A 17681-nucleotide genomic window follows, 5' to 3' on the forward strand; every position below is an offset into this window, starting at 1 on the left:
TAAAATTACGACCCAGTGGACCACCTGGTCCTCAAATTTTTGCAGGGCCCAGCCAGCAAACACAAACGCAAATTTTGCCAAAGTGCAGTCTAGTACAATTCTCCGTACCCGTACAATTTTCATACATTTACGTATCCAAGAACGTCCACAAAACAACGGTGGTTTTCGTATTCGGAAAACGTCCAAAACGTTCGAAAAAGATGATGTTACCTGAAAGCAATAATTGTATCTCATTTGTTCAAGCTCAACATTTGAAAGCATGCATGCGGAGTCGGCAGTGGATGAGCGTGCAAAGGAGCGTTCCGCTATTTGTTAGCTTCGAGAAGATGTCGTGTTCGCATTTCGTCAGGCGCTTCCTTAAGTTTCCTTTATTTTTTATTTTTAGCTGGAAAAAGTGTCTATGAAGTGCAGAAGAAAAGCGTATTGAACAAAAAATTCAATCAGCCAAATTTTAGAAAAACAGCCAAAGAAGTATCCGTTTCACAAACAATTTTCGGTACTTGTCTGTACGGTACGTACGTTAGTGGGAAACCGCATTGTCATGGTAACCGAAAATAGAAACGGTAAACGGACAAAAATCCGCACTTCATCCACTTTTTTCCCCTGAGCGATTTTCACATTTTTTTTGCTGGCTGGGTAAGTACTTTGGCTGGCGGCACATTCGCCTGTGGTTAGTGCTCGCAATGATCAACATTTGTTCACTGTGAGTAGGTACTTTCGTCTGAAAATGAGTTGAAATTTTGTTTTGACGCTCTGTGCAATTAAGTGTTTTGCATGCTAGTCAAGCGTTTTGGCTGTGGCTGTGGTTTTACAACGATTCAAAAGTACTTTTCCAGCTGCAATGTACACATACTTTGGACTTTGGTTTTCAAAAACTAGCAACATTTATCCTAAAATGTGTATTTTCCATTCTCATACAATAACCAACAAAAAGAATTGTGTAATTTTGGTTTAGTGGAATGCTAAATTGTGCCCATCCGAGTGGAGTGGTAGCCGCGTACTCACACTCAGTGTGCTTATGCTTGATGCCGCCGAGTATTTTTTGGCGTGAAAGTTCTTCTGGATCTATAGTTACAGCTGCGCGACAATAATAAATCCTAACTCGAGCGTTCCCGTCCGCACTTTCTACGCAAAATTATCAAGGCTGTGTAACCTTTGACGACGAGAGAAACTGCCTATGCTGGAACCACAGCGACTTGCTCGGCTTAAAAACTCATTAAAGTCAGCAGCAGAAAAGAGACTTACCGCTTAGCCAGCTGCTCAAACTCATTTCATGCTACAAACGCCCTACGAACGCAATGGAATGTCAAAGCTCAGGAGGGCTGGTCTTTTTATTTTATTCATTATTTACAGGCGGAGCTTTGCTCATGCAGCACAATAATATAAAAAGAGAATCTAATTAGACTATGTCTGCGCCTTGTACTTGATTCGTTGCTCATATTATCTAGAAATTATAACTTACTTATTCATTCAAAATTTTTGACTACATAAATCTTCTACTTTTTAAATTAGTTCCTTCTTAGCTCATATTTTCAGCAAATCTACTGCTACTGCCAAAAGAGAAATACTAAAATACCGAGCATTTTTTTTTGCTGTTAAGTATGTAGTAGGCATGCATATCACAGCATTGTTTACACTGCCGCCGCTAAAGTGCGCCTCTCTTACACTTCACCTTTTTTTTATTGTTCTCGTTTACTAAATTGTGCCTACTTCGTGACTTTGTGCCGTCTTTTGGTTTCGGTACATACATACATACATACATAGTAATCGTTGTAGTTTTCGCAAATCGCCTTTTGCCTCTTCTTCTGCATATACATACTTGATAGACATGTTAGATGTGTGGTGTGCGTGTGACGTGCGTACGTCAACCGACAATGACAAAAGCTCGTGCCACTGGCCAAACATTTTGTAGGCCTCTAGACCGCCGGCCATTCACTCACTGTGCGCCTCATCAGCGCCGACTGCTATGTGCTCATTATGAACACAGTGGCATAAAATTTACATAAATAAATATTTTTCAATAGACAATTCCTACTTATGTAGTCTAGTTTTTCGAGATTTGTTTTAGTGCACTAAAAATATTGCCTTTTTTCTTTATTTATGTACATACATATATAATGCATGTAAGCATCGTTGCTTGTATGTATGCAGGTACTATATACATACCTAGCGACAAAGTGTGTACACGCACGCCGACGCTTTTGTGACGCATGGCGGAAGCGCTGGTGTTTTTACTTTTATTTTTTAATTATTGTTATGTGTCAGCTTCCAAAAATTAATTGTCAAATTTAATTAATTCATTATATCAATTTATTGTTACAACATGTTAGGTGATAGCAGAAATTGTGATATAACAAGTAAGAAAGTCTAAGTTCGGGCGGAGCCGAACATTAAATACCCGGCGCAAGTATTAAATATATGTTTTCCACCTTTCCGAAAGCTACCGCTACATGATAAGCGGGTGTATAAATTTTAAGTAAACTAGCATCCTTAAATTTCGAAATATTGAAATTTCAAGCATTTCTGAAATTTACCGTTATATGAATAGCGGCCGTAATTTGAGTCCGATTTCAATAATTTTCAACGTTTTGCTTATATGTGGCAAGCACAATAACCATACCGAGTTTGGTACAAATTGCTAAAACGGTTAACCATATACATATATGTGATCATAAGTGGGCGGTGCCACGCCCATTTTCCAAAATTTTATCATAAGCGTATTTCCTGATAAAGAATTGTTGCAACCATCAATTTTGAATAAATTAGCTTTAATATTTACAGATTTATCGAGGATTTCGTATTTCTCGAAATTACCGTTATATGGGATGTGGGCGTGGTTATTGTCCGATTTGGTATGCTGTACCAGGGTCAACAACTGTGCCAAGTTTGGAAGAAATTGGTGCAGCGGTTACCAAAATATACACATGTAACTATAAGTGGGCGTGGCTACGCCCATTTTTCAAAAATTTATAATATTCTTATTTTTCGTCTAAAAATTATTGTAAATATCAATTTTGAGTGAATAATCTTCAGTAGTTACTAAAATATCGCTGTTTTCGTATTTCTGAAAATTACCGTTATATGAGAGGTAGGCGTGGTTATTGTCCGATTTCGCCCATTTTCAATACCATCCGTCCTACGCCCAAAAGAAGTGCATGTACGAAGTTTCGTTAAGATATCTCAATTTTTACTCGAGTTATCGTGTGCACAGACGGACGGACGGACGGACGGACAGACAGTCACCGCTTAATCGATTTCTCTTTTCATTCTGATCATTTATGTATACATTTGTCTATATCTATCTCGATTCGTTTTGCCTGCTACAAACAACCGTTATGTGAACAAAATTAATATACCCTTGTGCACAAGTGCGCTCGGGTATAAAAATATGTGTCTGAGGGGGAGGAGAGGAGAGGTATCGTTTCGAAGATTTTTTAGGGCAGTGGCTATGTGATGATGAGCTGCCGAAAACTAGTAGACACTAACGGAAACTAGAATAATCGAGTCTCTTGGAAGCTATGTATCAAAGCTAATATTAAGAAAAACTATTATCTGCCAAATTTTAAAAATAAGGATTATACAATTTACACAAGGCGGCAAATGAAAGTGTACACCTTGTTCTAATAGAATATTCACAACTGTTTTCATGAAAAATTGTTTGTATTAATTATTTATGAAAATATAGTTCATATATGTATATAACCATACAAAGGTACTAAAATATATGGAGCTTATTTCTTTAGCTTTCAAATAGTATTAAGATGAAATCTCTACGATGAGTAGAAGCCGGGATATACTGATTTGAAATATAATTTGCCTGGTTGAAGAAAAATCCAAACATTTACAGATCATATCTCCGAAGAAAAAAAAATTTAAAAATTAAATCCTGGGGTACTTGTCAAATTATTTTATGCAAAGAACCCGCAAACTGAGTTTGAAGCAAATTGTAAGCGTGACTTTATATTTTTAACGAAATCTGTTCGATTTGAAAAAGAACGCCTCTTATATGGAAAAAAGTGTAAAAATCCGTCACCAAAAAACCATTAGCCATTTGAAAGTTGCACTATCTTAGACTAGAATGGAAATTCTGAATACATTTTTTGAATTCTTGTGAACCGCATATGTATAAAGTGTGCAACTTTGATTCACATGGCTTATATTATAGAATTAACTACCAAATCTCATTTTTGCCACAACGGCGACTCAGGCGTTTTTGCAAAAACATCGACGATATGTATTTTCATAAATAATTAATGCAAAAAAATGTCATGAAAATAATTGTGAATATTATATTCGAACAAGGTATATACTTTCATTCTTCGCCTAGTGTACATTCTTTTTTTTGATGATTCAATTTACGCTCACAATAGTTTCTTCAATGCATAAAAAGAGTCTTTAATTTTTAATGTTTCTATTTCGCAATACATATTTTGGAACAAAAAAAAATTTAACCTAAATTTAAATTTATACTAAGTTTTTCTTAAAAAAAAAATAGCTACTTGCAATAGTTTTTACCAAAGTTCGGTAAGAAAATCTTCTTGAACTCAATATTATACAGCGAAACAATTTTAGCTTTTCTTTTTTCATTTTGTCCAAGGCTCGCTCAGCATTTGAATATCAACGCTAATTTCATTTCTTTTTGAGTGAAACGCTAGCGATGCGAATACGAAACGTGACTAGAAAATTATAAAAAGTTTGTCAAAGCAAAAAAATATTCATAAATAATAGTTAAAATCAAATAAAAATACCTGAAAATATTTCAAAAATTCGCCTGCTTTTTGTTTTTCTTTACTTTTCTGTTTTACTTTCTTCTGGGTCATTCCAGGCAAAAGAGGAAAACGACATAAATTTAAAAATGTTGAAAAATATTTCGGAAATAAAAATTACTTAGCTGTAATTTTTGTCTATGGAAACTTTTACTTCATACATAATTACTTTCTTTACACCAGTCACCACTTTAAATATTTTTTTAATTGTTCTATGAAGATTATATCAGCCTAGTTTTGCCTTCATCTTTGAGTGCACAGAGGTAAAGGTAGAGAGAAAAATTTTAGACTCATAAATTCTGAGCACTCAAAAATTGCTTAAAGGAATAGAACTAAGAAATCCTTTGGTATTTTTTAAAGGAATTTTATACATTAGTTATCTACATACGTATGTTAAAAATTATCTTTCGCTGTTGCGTATGCACCGACGACATAATTATAATTCACAACTGATCATGTTCTGGAGTAAAATGTTCCACCAGTCACCATGGAATGGCCCTTCACAATAAATACAAAACTGAGCAGAAATTCCCTTTTGATTTTTCGAATCAATTTTCTTATATTTACGACAGCTACTATACTACTGAAAAAAGAAGAAGGCGAAAAAACTTGCAAAAATTTTTAAGTCAGCTCAGCTAATATCTTCTTCTGGTGCTCTGCTGTTCGAAACGAATAAACGAAATCAACTCGCAAATGTATTACAAAATGTTTAGTGTAATTATGCTAACCAGTTAAAATCGTGTAATCACTTAGCGCTACGCTAATTAAATTTGCTACTTACTTGCCTTGGTTATTAAATTAACAGATGCCGAATGTCGGTAGCAAGGAGCTTAAGAGGAGATGTATGCGAAATTATGTAGATTAATTTAAAAATATAACTGTACATACATACATATGTATATGATAGGTAGGCAGAGAATTAAAGCGTTGCCGGCTATGATCTTCGGAGAGCAAAAAAAGTGACAATTAGCAAAAAAAAATATTAAAAATTAAATTTATACAAATAAATATAAAAAATAAAGTGAATTAAATAAAAGTCAAAAAATTAAAAGCAAATTTATTATTTTAGCGCAGATAAAAATTGTGCACATTTGAGCGCACTTAGTGACGTTTGTCTGATTATTTTGATTACATTTTTTTATTTCCTAAATACAAAAGCAAATAAATTCTTATTCTAGTAATAGGTTGGATTATATAAGCAAATTTTCCAAATTTCGTACAGGTACACATGTACATAGTATGTATGAGAATGTAGTTACTTGTGTATTTTGTCACCTCTGTGACAGCTACATGACAAACATTTGATATTTTATAAATAGAATGAATGAATAATAAATGAATGAAGTAATAAAGTAATAAGTTTTTTTTTTTTATAAAAAGAATTTTATACAATTTTTTCCATTTATTAAAAAATGTTTGTTTTTATTAAGAATTAGGTATAGTGTTTGCATCGAAAACAAGAGGTGTCAGAAATGATTAATTAAAAAGTGATGTATATACGGTTTATGGAGAATTTTATTTGCTTTCATTTCCCGTATCTCCTATTACGAGTATTCAACTGGTTCGTAAGATATACGTAATTAAGTGAAACCACTATTTTTTTAAGCTGAATAACGGTAAATTGCAAATATATCGAATGGTTACCCACTGAAAAAAAATTATCTCGATTTTCGGAATCACCGAGCAATTCTACATAGAAATTGGATAGTGGCATCTATAGAATTTTTTTGCTGTAAACCAATGTAATCAATCATTTTCTCTGAGTAGTTCTCCTCAAAGCACAACAGTCATAAATATCACACATATATACATACTTGGAAGTTGTGCCCACTCACATGTGCATGTATGTATGTATGCATGTAAATGCATATCTGTACGCAATTTTGTAATTTATGCAACTTTTCTTGCCCCACTTAAGCAGTCAACCGGCAATTTGTGTAACAATAGTGCCATGGCTGATAATTCAAATAAACAATCAAGTACCATTCTTATCCTTATAAGTGTGCTGTAACAGCAAATAATCCGACACTGAAATGCTGCATCGGCCTTCTTGCTGAATAGGACTCAGAGGCTGGCTAACAGCAATAACTTGACGGTGAGTAGTACAGTCAGCCATCGGTTGGTCAATTGTTGAGTTATTTGAATGGCGAGATGAGAGAGAGTAAGACAATGTCATTGTAAATTGAATACAGCTTTAAAATTTCACAAGGAAGGGTGAGGAGCAGTAGCTTTATGTTTATTTGTTTGTCTATTTGCAAGCACTCAAGCCAAGTGCTAGTTGAGGTGTATCAGTTTGCATGAACGGCAGTAGATTTATTGTCCATCACGTGTAGTAACGTAAGTAGCATTACGCGCCATTTAAGTGCAAGATACGCTGTACATACACACAAGCAGTTGGGAAGCCCTCTCAGCACTTGCTCGTGCCACTCCAAATGGCACTTGAGAGTTGCAGCACAAGAACAGCATTAAGTGCTTAGAAAATTTTGCATATTATTACTTACATATAAGTATGTATGTAAATATGTATATCGTTACCTTAATTCACAAAGGCCCTAACCAACAAATGTTCTTTTATTTTACAGGAGAAGCAAAAAACAATATGGCAAGTAATTTTTAGCAAAAAAAAAACAAAACCGACTTCAATTCTTCTATAAAAATTTAAGTCGGTTAAAAGGAGTAACAAAAACAGGTAGGGGTTTTTAAAAATTGACATGTAACGCCGTTTTTTTTGGCACTAGCACTTTAGAATTTTCTTTGAAGGTGTACTTTAATACCTCCTACCAAAATTTGTGAAAAATGCATTTGCGAAAAAAGTGTTGGCTAGGGCCTATATGAATTTAGCTAACAATATGTATTAATGCAAACACATACGTACGTTTAACGGCAGCGATATCGTTTCACCTGAACACATTTAGTCTTCCTTTGAGCGACGGCAAAGGCTTTTTGTTTTGCCTAAGTAAAAACGTACATAACAATATAAAACAAAATCGTCACTAATCCCTCGAAACACACTTCTGCCCATCACACAGTGTACCCAGCGCATATCAACAAAATTAATCTTTTAACAAAACTTCTTCTGTGCAGCCAACTTTGTGATAATTACATCGATTAAGTTTGCCACACAAAAGCGCTTATGTGGTGGAATTAAGCTTCTGCTGCGTAGCAAATGAATAAAAATCTATGTAACCATAAACGGGCATATTAGTTACGTATACGCCAGCGCGTGCCAACAGCTAACGAATTTCCGATGCTGCCTGTGTATGTGTGATGTTCATATGTACATATATTGTATGTATATCGCTCATTTGCTGCAAGAGTCTTTAAATTTTACAGTTTATATACGCTGCTATGAACTATGGTCAAAAGTTCCAATTTAGAGGAGAGAGTTGAATTTTTAAACTTTTAGTTTACTATGGGGTGTAATTACTAATTGTTAGAGTTGCTAAAAAATTTATAAAAAACGTGTCAGATGGCCACTCTTTTTCTATCAGCATGTTGCCAAAATCAGTGTTTTTATTTCTGTTTTGTGTGACACTTTACGCGCCGAAATTTTGTTGAAAGTGCAAGTGCTAATTATTTCCGAAATATTCAAATTAAACTAGTACTTTAATATGTATGAAAAATATTGATAAAGGTATGTAAAATAAAATAAATCGAGCTATTTTCATAACCTGATTCCGTGGAGTAGAACTATTGTGATTGTCATGGATTGTCTATATTTGCTATATGTAATTGTAGGTGGAACTGTGCCAACTTCGCTAAAGAACTGCGATATTTTCAAAGTTTGGGTAGAGAGCGAAAACGGTGCTGCTGTGGTGAATTCGGACTACCATCCTCATCTAAAGCAATAATAAAAGATTTAAACGATTCTGAGGAAGACATTGAAACATCACTTTTTTCAATTGAGCTTAAAGTTTACCAGTCTTGCAATATTCTTAGTGGTAGGTAGCTCACATCTCAAATAAGCGCAGCATGTAATATGAAGATAACATTCAGCCTTATATTTTTAGATTTTTAATGGGTTGGAAAACCCATCTCAGTCTTTTACATAACATAACTTTTCAAAAAACTGAATCATCTATAATAGAATTTAAGAAATGCAGAAGTTTGTTGTTCAACTGAATTGAGTACTTTTATTACACTGAATTTTTCTCTTTGTTTCGCGAATGACGATACGCGGTTTTGTTTTTTAAACGACGATATTTGTATCATTGGTTATCATAGTTTGTCTGTATTTTTTGCAATTCCCAGAATATGTTGTTGTAATGGGTATTGACGTTGTTGACGTTTGGCTCAGAAGCTTAACTTTGTTGAGCTCCCCTGGTGTAAACGCACGAAGAATTTAGAAGAGAATAGACAACAAAACGCCGTCGTGCAAATAGCGTCAAAATAAGAAGATTTTAGAATTCTGTTTAAAAAATGCTTCGGTTTAAAGGTGAAATTTTTAAAATTTGGCAACATTTTTCAAAATACCAACCTTAAAAATGGTCTTAATAAATAAGAAATACGAATTTAAAAAAAAAAACTGCATTTAAATTTTTTTAATAAAACCATAAAAGAAAAAGTGGCCCCTACATACCCTACGGTCGACAAGGGTTAAATATTTTTTTTGCAGAAACGTGGGAAACCATATGCCAATCATTAAAAAAATTTTACTTTTTTAAATCTTTAACTTATTTAGCCATAATTAATTTAAAAAAAATTGATAAAATTTACCATTTTCTTCTAAAGAGCTATTGTTAATCGTTACAGCTATGCAATTTTTACGCAACATAAAAGAAGATGTGGCGGTCATTGCTACATACTTCACTAAACGTATAATTTTTTTTTTAGTTATGACACTATTGCAGCAAATGAGCTATACGTGGAGGTTACTAATGTGGTGCAACGATGCGTATACGTTACGAATTATTCTTAATATGCTCTGTGAAGCGAGAGTCTATCTAGTTGTCTCGCTTCGGGCTTCTATTTTCTAATTTAGAATACAACAACAGAAGTTCACAGACTAGAACAGAAGTTAATAGGCCTCTGTTGTCTTAACACATTACTACAATAAAAGTTAGTAAGCTTTTCTTCAACTAAGCGAATGCTTTGGTATGAGTAAACCCCTAGCTGTTCTCTTAACAGAATACTAAAGAAATAATATTCAGACATTTGTTTTCTTTACAAACTAACATCGTAGAGGTAAGCAAACCTTTGTTCCCTTACCACAACAACATAATACCGCAGTAGAAGTTAACTTAGCGCTGCTTTCTTAACAAAATGTTGCAGAAATAGCAGACAATTTATTAAACTGTTGAGCTGCGCGTATTCTTGAAAGATTTTTTTGAAATGTACCTCAATTAAAATCAGCAAATCAAAACCATAAAATCGATAATCAAAATCATACAAAGAGTTTCTAGCATTTTCTAGCAAAAATGTCGAGACTGGAAACAATATTCAGTGATGCTACCATTTACAGCAGATATAAATTTATTTAAATTTTCAAGTTATTCTCTTTAAATTACTACATAGAAAGCTGCAATGCACAATCACCAAATTTGTACGCGGCTGATTATTGGAAAATGTCACAACAATTTTAGAGAAACAACAAAACTCTGCAAGTAGTAATTAAAATTCGAATGAAAATTCTAGCAAATGCCATCGGCACTTTCACACCCAAAAATATATCACAAGTACATACATACAGTGACGAACAAAAGTATTGGCACAGTGAATTTTTCGCAATATATGCAAAGTTTTTTATTCTAATTTATTTTTGACAATTTTTCATGAAAATATAGTACATCCTACACCAAAAAACGTAAAAGTAAACTTTGTGCAAAACTCAGGAATATTCAATAAATTTGCATACTAATTTGCAATTTTAGTATAACAAAAAAAAACAAGTTTGAAGTTGTTAGAAAATCGCGTTGATTTTTGGCTAAAATTTGACTAAAATTGAATGGGCTATAAAACTATGTATCCAAAAAATTTCTAGAAAAAAGTTTGAAATTTGGGTGAAAAATTGTTGCACTTTTTTGCGGTCTTTTAAAAAGTTTTAAACTTGAGGTTATGTGAGTTTTGTGAGAGAATGAACTGTAATTTAATTGAAAATTCTTAAAAATAAAAAAATAAGCATGAGTGGCAAACAATATGACTTTGAAATGGGGGTGCTATTGTATTGGCCAATACTGTATATGTGAAGATATTTTCAGATAAATAAATATTAACAAACTATCTATTAACAAATTAACAATTAACTTAGTGGGGTTTAATATATATTATAAAGTAGCTGAATTTATTTTTTATTTTTTTTTGCAGATAGGCTGCCAATTTTTTTGCCGGTCGTGTGCATATTGGAAGTGCTTCTTTGAAACGGAAATAAAAACTTCTTTGTCGGAGTTAAATTTTCGACGAAAAGCACCTAAGAAAATAAAGTGAAAGATTAAACTCCATTGGAAATCGGAAAATTTAATTAAGTAAAAAGTGGTAATAAATAATATTATTATCCGTAGTTCTTATTGCCGCAGTCGTTGCCAAACCAATAGCGCTATAGGGGAATTAAACGTTTAAATCCTTTAGTGTTGCTCCGCGCAGCCTGTGAAAGAATTGCAAAACTCGTTAAATTAATTTGTATTTTTGAATTACATATGTAGTAGCTACTTACACGAAGTTTAATTACAAAAGAAAGTGGAAAGTGGTGGTATGGTGAATAAATCACATACTTAATAATTTTCTTAAATTGAATATTTAACAAACTACTTACTTTTAAAATATTGTGATTGAAGAAAAATTGTCAACAAAACTAAAATTTTTTCTTGTGCTGACAAATTACTACAAGCCTCTTTCTATTATATTTTTTTTGTTTTATCGTTTACGAGCTTTTCTCTAACTTTTTGGCGATTCGAGAATCCCTCGTAAAACATAATGTTCGTAAAATGTACGTTTTCTTGCTGGCTGGGAAGTAGTTAAAGTTGCTTGATACTTTGAAAACAACGTTTCTGTTTTCAAAAATTAAAACGAAAATTTTTTTTCATATACAGAATGTAAAAAAGAAAATAAGCATTTTCCAAAGCAAACTCCTTTAACGAGCAAAATTATTTTTTTTTGAGTAATCATATTTCAAGTAACTCGATTAATCATCGTTTTGAGTAATCAAAATCTTGATTACTCGAGTAATTGATTAACCGAATAATTGATTAACCAACTTGCTCGAGTAATCGAATAATCGCACAGCCCTAATGTAAAGATATTCAATTTTACTATAGCCGTGATAGCAGCATATGTACAGAAGGACAGCTGTATAGCTTGGGTGTTATGGAATGAATTGCAATAATAATTTCAACTGTTTTTCACTGTTCCGCCTTTGGTGGAAGTTTTAAGAAAAAGATAAGTTCGGAAATGGATTCATCATACCAAAAAACCCTTAAAGCATGTTTTTACACGAAATTTACAGCAAAATGCTAAGAAGCCTATTTTCGCATTTTGGCAAAGGACCAAATTGATTTTAGACCCATGGTGGTTTCTTCCGAAAATTTGCTTAGAATTACACGCAGAATCCCATACGCGCGTAGTCGAAAAAATCTTCCATAAAAATTAATCCGGCCTAAGTAGCATATGGCTCTCCTTCAATGCCTATTAGGTGTGCATAATTCAGTGCTTTAATTGACAGCCATTCACTTGAACGCATTAACAATCGCTGCCTCTCTTAACTGTTTAAACCAAAATTTCAGCTGAATTTGGACTGGTGTCCCCCCAATGGAATTCAGTGAACTGTGTACGCAGTGTAGTTATTTTGTTCGCAATTTTCCTCAACTCTGCTGGAAAATTAATTGTTCAGAGATGTGAGTAAGTGTGCGTGAAAAGTCAGCAATTTTAATGACAATCGATGATTAAAATTCATTAGCAATAATTGAGCTTATTTGCATTGAGTGCACACGTTTTTGAAATTATGCGCTAAAAATGTACACAGAGCTTTTGTTTACCTTTCAGCAAAAGCTGGAGCAAATTTTTGTTATATCTTCTTAAAAAAAAAGCCTAAGGTCTCTTCCCCATATGATTAGCATGTGCTACGAAATCGCTTTTTGCACTTTCTGACGAAGATGGTGTGCAATTAATCAACTAGAAAGCTCTCCAAATAGTTTACCAATCACATGAATTAGCTTCCAAAACCCAAAGCTATCATTTACTTCGTTACAGTTGCCAGCTGTGCATGAGACTTTGAAAAAATTTGCATAAAAATGCCTAAGCAACATAATAAAAAATTATAGAAATTTCAAATTCACTGTTAAAATAAATTTTGGAAATTTCCAAGCATCACCACCAGCCTCCAATGAGAAAAGGTTAAAGTAAAATGTGATTGCTACGCTGAGCACATCTGCTGACAGACGCATGGCTGACTGGCTAGTTGCTTGGTTGGCTGAAGTGTGAAAAAAGTCTGGCATATTGGTGGTAAAATATTAAAAAAAAAATTTGTTAAAAATAATAAATTATAGCCGTCTAAAATTTGCATTAAACATATTTGCCGTGTTTAAAATATACAGTTACTCGTGTTTGGGGTACTTTTCCGTTGAGTTTGTAAATAATTATTTTACTATTTATTTATTTATATTTTTTAACTCTCCAGTCAACCATTTTTTAAGTCACCTTCAAGGCAGCATCTGTTTCATAACACGTGTCTTGAATCGTTACAAAACATTTGCGTGTACCCGTCGCACGTAGGGGTATTTTAACGATTTAGACGGCCATAAACCAATTTGACAACATTTTGAAAGAAACTTGAAAAATTACACACATCCGATAGAGAACATTTCCCAGTCACCCCTCACTTATCTAACTTGAACAGCGAACGCACACCGTTGACCGGAAACAGAATATTCAAACGCTGCTTATAAATAAATTTTCGCTGTCTAGAAAGATCGTGACGGTTTTGAGTTAATATTTTGATTTCTGCATTGTATTCTTAAAAAGCAGTGATGGTTCCGCATACAGAAGGTAATAATTTTATTAAGCAAACGTTCAATTTACATAAATGTAACGAAAATAGCGGTTTTCAACGAGTTTTTTTTTTTTTGATAATTTTTGTGAATATTAAGGAATTTGTTGTATCCCCGGGAAAGATCGCGTTATTATTCTTTGTACAATTGAAAGCTTAGAAATTTGCTATCTCGGCAGCGAGTTCGAAAACGCCCTATTTCATAATTTTATTGAAAAACATCCTATCTCAGAATTCAGTTCAAAAACGCCCTATCCCAACTGAAAATGTGCCGAAAAAATGTGCGTTTTTGAATCCGCAGCAGATAAGGCGTTTTGAACCGAATGCTGAGATACTTCTGCAATTAAATTCTGAAATTGGGCGTTCTTGAAAAGCTTTCTGAGATAGGGCGTTTTCGAACTGGCTGCCAAGAGGGTTCGATCTTCCACTCAGGTGTCGATATTTGCCTTTCCAGCATTTTTGTTTTTGTTCTCTGCAGCCAATGTTATCTGATAATTAAGTACATCTAAAAACATCTTGCCTTAAGTTTTACACATTATAATGCGCGCTACGCAAAAATAATATTAGCAATAAATTTTCAAAATTTTGTATACAAGCAAATAGCGCTATTAGTAGCGGCAATGTTGGCGAATCGCAAGTAAAGCAAACCGATTTGAAAACGTAAATAAAAACAAATCAAAATTTGGCAAAATTTCAAAAGCTAAACGGAAAAAGGAAGAACGTATTTTGGAGGTGGCAAAAATTTCATATACATATGTATGTACACATTTGTACATAAACATATTAAAAACGTGTTTAATTTACGAAAAAATAAATAAATAAATAAATATTTTACTTGACTTGCAACAAATTGCAGAAGTTATTTTTATAACAAACTGAAAATTTCGATTCGATCGAAATAGCGGCGGCGGAAGCTGCGTGGCGCAATTTCGACTATACTAAATAATTGGATAATATTTTTGCGCGTATTTGAATAAGGCAATTGGTTTTTAAATTGGGCAAACGCTTTGTATTTTTATTTTGTATTTATTTAAATGTTTTCCAGTTATTTAAATTAGAGCGGTCCCAAAAAAAATTTCCGAGATAGGTTTGGGGACAACTTCCAAAATGTTTCCTCTTGCCTCTGGCTAGAAAAATATTGTACATGTATATATGTATATGTTAACCTAACAATTGGTAAGACAATTTAAAATTTAAATCAGCTGAAAAAATATTACAGCTTCAGTTGTCGTGGCAAGACTAGTTTTTCTATTTATATATATATATAAAATATTTTCGGCAATAAACTTTCCTAAACCTCTTTAGTTTTATACCAATTTTGCAATGTTTAAATTATCTTACCAATTAAATTAAATTAAAATCTTCAAACAGATAGCAACGTTCCACAAAAGTATTTTCGAATGTAAGCCTTCTTAAACCTCTTTCTTTTGTCAGCCACAGGGTAATATTAACTTCATCTTATCAATTCACTTAAAGTGCAATTTTCAAAAAGGTTGCAACTCTCTATTTTTTTTCGTTTATATTTTAAGTTAGACCGCTAGCACTACATCGGCGGAAACTGCATTCAATTACATGCATTAGTTTTCAAGTGATGCGGGCACAAACATACAGACAGACAAGAATTCGAAAAAATTTTGATATCGCTTTTGTTGCTTAATGAAGACGCCTATATTAATTTTCTTTAACATCTATAATGTACGGACCCCGCCCTATTATAATTCTATTTTACGTACAGATAACTATTATACTGTTAGCTCCAGTAATTAACTCTTAATGACACCTCTCCGCCTTCGGTCGACAAAAAACACAAAATCGGCTGAAAATGCGCCCGTTTTTATAATTACAATTCTGACGCGCCGTTTCGACTTTGTGACGTACATACCAACGAGCACCTCCGCCGCGAACAATTCGCAAAAGTAGCTTCAATTTTTCCCTTTTTTTTGTCTGCCTGAGAAAATTCACAAAACACACGTACGCCGCTATAAGTGTACTAAATTTACTTCGTGCTACTAATAAGAATGTTTTTTTTTTGTCATTTACAAATGAACATACCTACTTGCATATCCATGTACATTAGAGTGGCCCAAAAAAGGAAAATCGGAATTTCAATGCCGCCACCGCCTAGGATTGTTCTATACCGAAATAAAATGTACCCCTATTTTTTATTTTTAAATCAAAATATATTTGGGGAGTTCTAAAAGCGCTCAAAGTTTTCCATGTATTTTATATGGAGAAAAAAAAAAAGATCGGAAAACTCTGGTTCTCTTCAGGAGACTACCAATATTAATACCCAATTGTTGATTTAACAATTTTTTAATACTAAGGACTTTTTATTGGTCCCCATTGCATTTTCTTGGGGTTTTGGCGGACCTATAAAATAAAATCACCACGAAAAAATGGTTAAAGAAATAATTGGGTATTATTGTTGGTAGTCTTCTGAATAGAAACAGAGTTTTTTGATCAAAAATATTGAATTTAAAGAATTCTACACTATTTCTACGAAAAGTTGTTTTTTCCTCCATATCCAATACATGGAAAACTTGGACGCTTTGAGCAACAACATTTTTTTTCAAAATTAATTAATAGGGGTATAATTTTTTAGGTGTAGGACAATCGAAGAGGGTGGCGGCATTAAAATTCCGACTTTACTTTTTCACATGCATTTTTGGACCACTCTAATGTACATATGTAAGTATGCACTCGTGTGTTTTTTTATAGAAATACTTATATTTAACAAATGCCAATTTTCGCGCGACGTGAATACGAAATGGCGCCTAAGGCGACGTTGTTGGTGTTGAGTGAAATTTTGCAAAAATTTTATGTGATTAAAGGAAAGCAGAAAAACAAATGCCGCCAAGAATAGAATTAAATTATAATATGTAAATAGATAATAGTAAAACGTGGCAGCGCTGTGATTGGCTATCGAGTAGCGTTTAACTTACTCGTTGCTATAGTAGCTGTTAAAATTTCGCACCGATCTGTATGTAGTAGACATGAACTAGTGCAAAACGAGCTCAGTGAAGGAGTTCAAACATTATGCGTAGCGATCGGCTCTTAGGCTTTATAAACAGAGGGCACTACGAACCATTTCCATTGGAGCATTCAACGCCAGGTTTAATATAGAGCCTGTTGTCATTGAACGAAATGCTACTGCATCACGAGCTTAAATGAATCTCAGAGGTGTCTAACTGATTCAGTTTCTGAATACTCTAAAATCCCAAGAAGATTCGACTGAAACTTACCTACCCTCAGGTTTAAGTGATACATGGTAGAAGTGATGGCTATATTTCTATTATTAGAATGTTTAACTTTTAGGTGTGCTCGTCCTAAAGTTATTTGTTTTTGTTATTTTATGGCCTTATAACAATTATATTCAACAATATTTATTGATGTAATGTGGAACGATTTTCCGTCATCCCTTGTCAAATTTGGTTTGGAGACAAACCGGTTTCAGCGTTGTGCCATCTTCAGTGTCAGTGCCGGAAACACCAACAACGAAAAAGAGAATTTTTATTGAACTTGAGGCCGTTTTTTAATGAAAACTTATTGTGGAAAAGCAACAATAATTTGAAAAAATAGTAGAAGTGATAGCTATTTCGGAAATCACCACATTTCCTCATCAGACTTCTTTCAGTAGGATTCGAGCCGACGATCCCACTGACTCAGCCAGTTGCCTACGCACTGTGCAAAGTTCGCCTTGTTAATTCTTGTTGCTTATTTCCACTATTTCGCTTGTTAAGCCAACTAGTACAATGAAGCGCAGCTATTCCTCTGCAATTCACTTGAACATGTGGTTGTTGGTTTTGTTGGTTTTTGTTAATATTTCTATTATTAGAATGTTTAACTTTTAGGTGTGCTGCCCATTTTTTTTTAATTATTGTTGCTTTTCCAAAATAAGTTTTCATTAAAAAACGGCCTCAAGCTCAATAAAAATTGTT

General features: G+C 33.5%; 1 protein-coding gene across 2 annotated transcripts in view; it reads right to left on the reverse strand.

Moving 5' to 3' along the window:
• Window positions 1-17681, reverse strand: part of LOC118739262 (receptor-type guanylate cyclase Gyc76C-like) — a 161774-nt gene that overhangs the window by 119853 nt on the left and 24240 nt on the right. The window lies entirely within an intron of this gene.

The sequence above is a fragment of the Rhagoletis pomonella genome, unplaced genomic scaffold (assembly GCF_013731165.1).
Source record: "Rhagoletis pomonella isolate Grant_MI unplaced genomic scaffold, Rhpom_1.0 Rhpom_scaffold_00005, whole genome shotgun sequence".
Lineage (NCBI taxonomy): Eukaryota > Metazoa > Arthropoda > Insecta > Diptera > Tephritidae > Rhagoletis > Rhagoletis pomonella.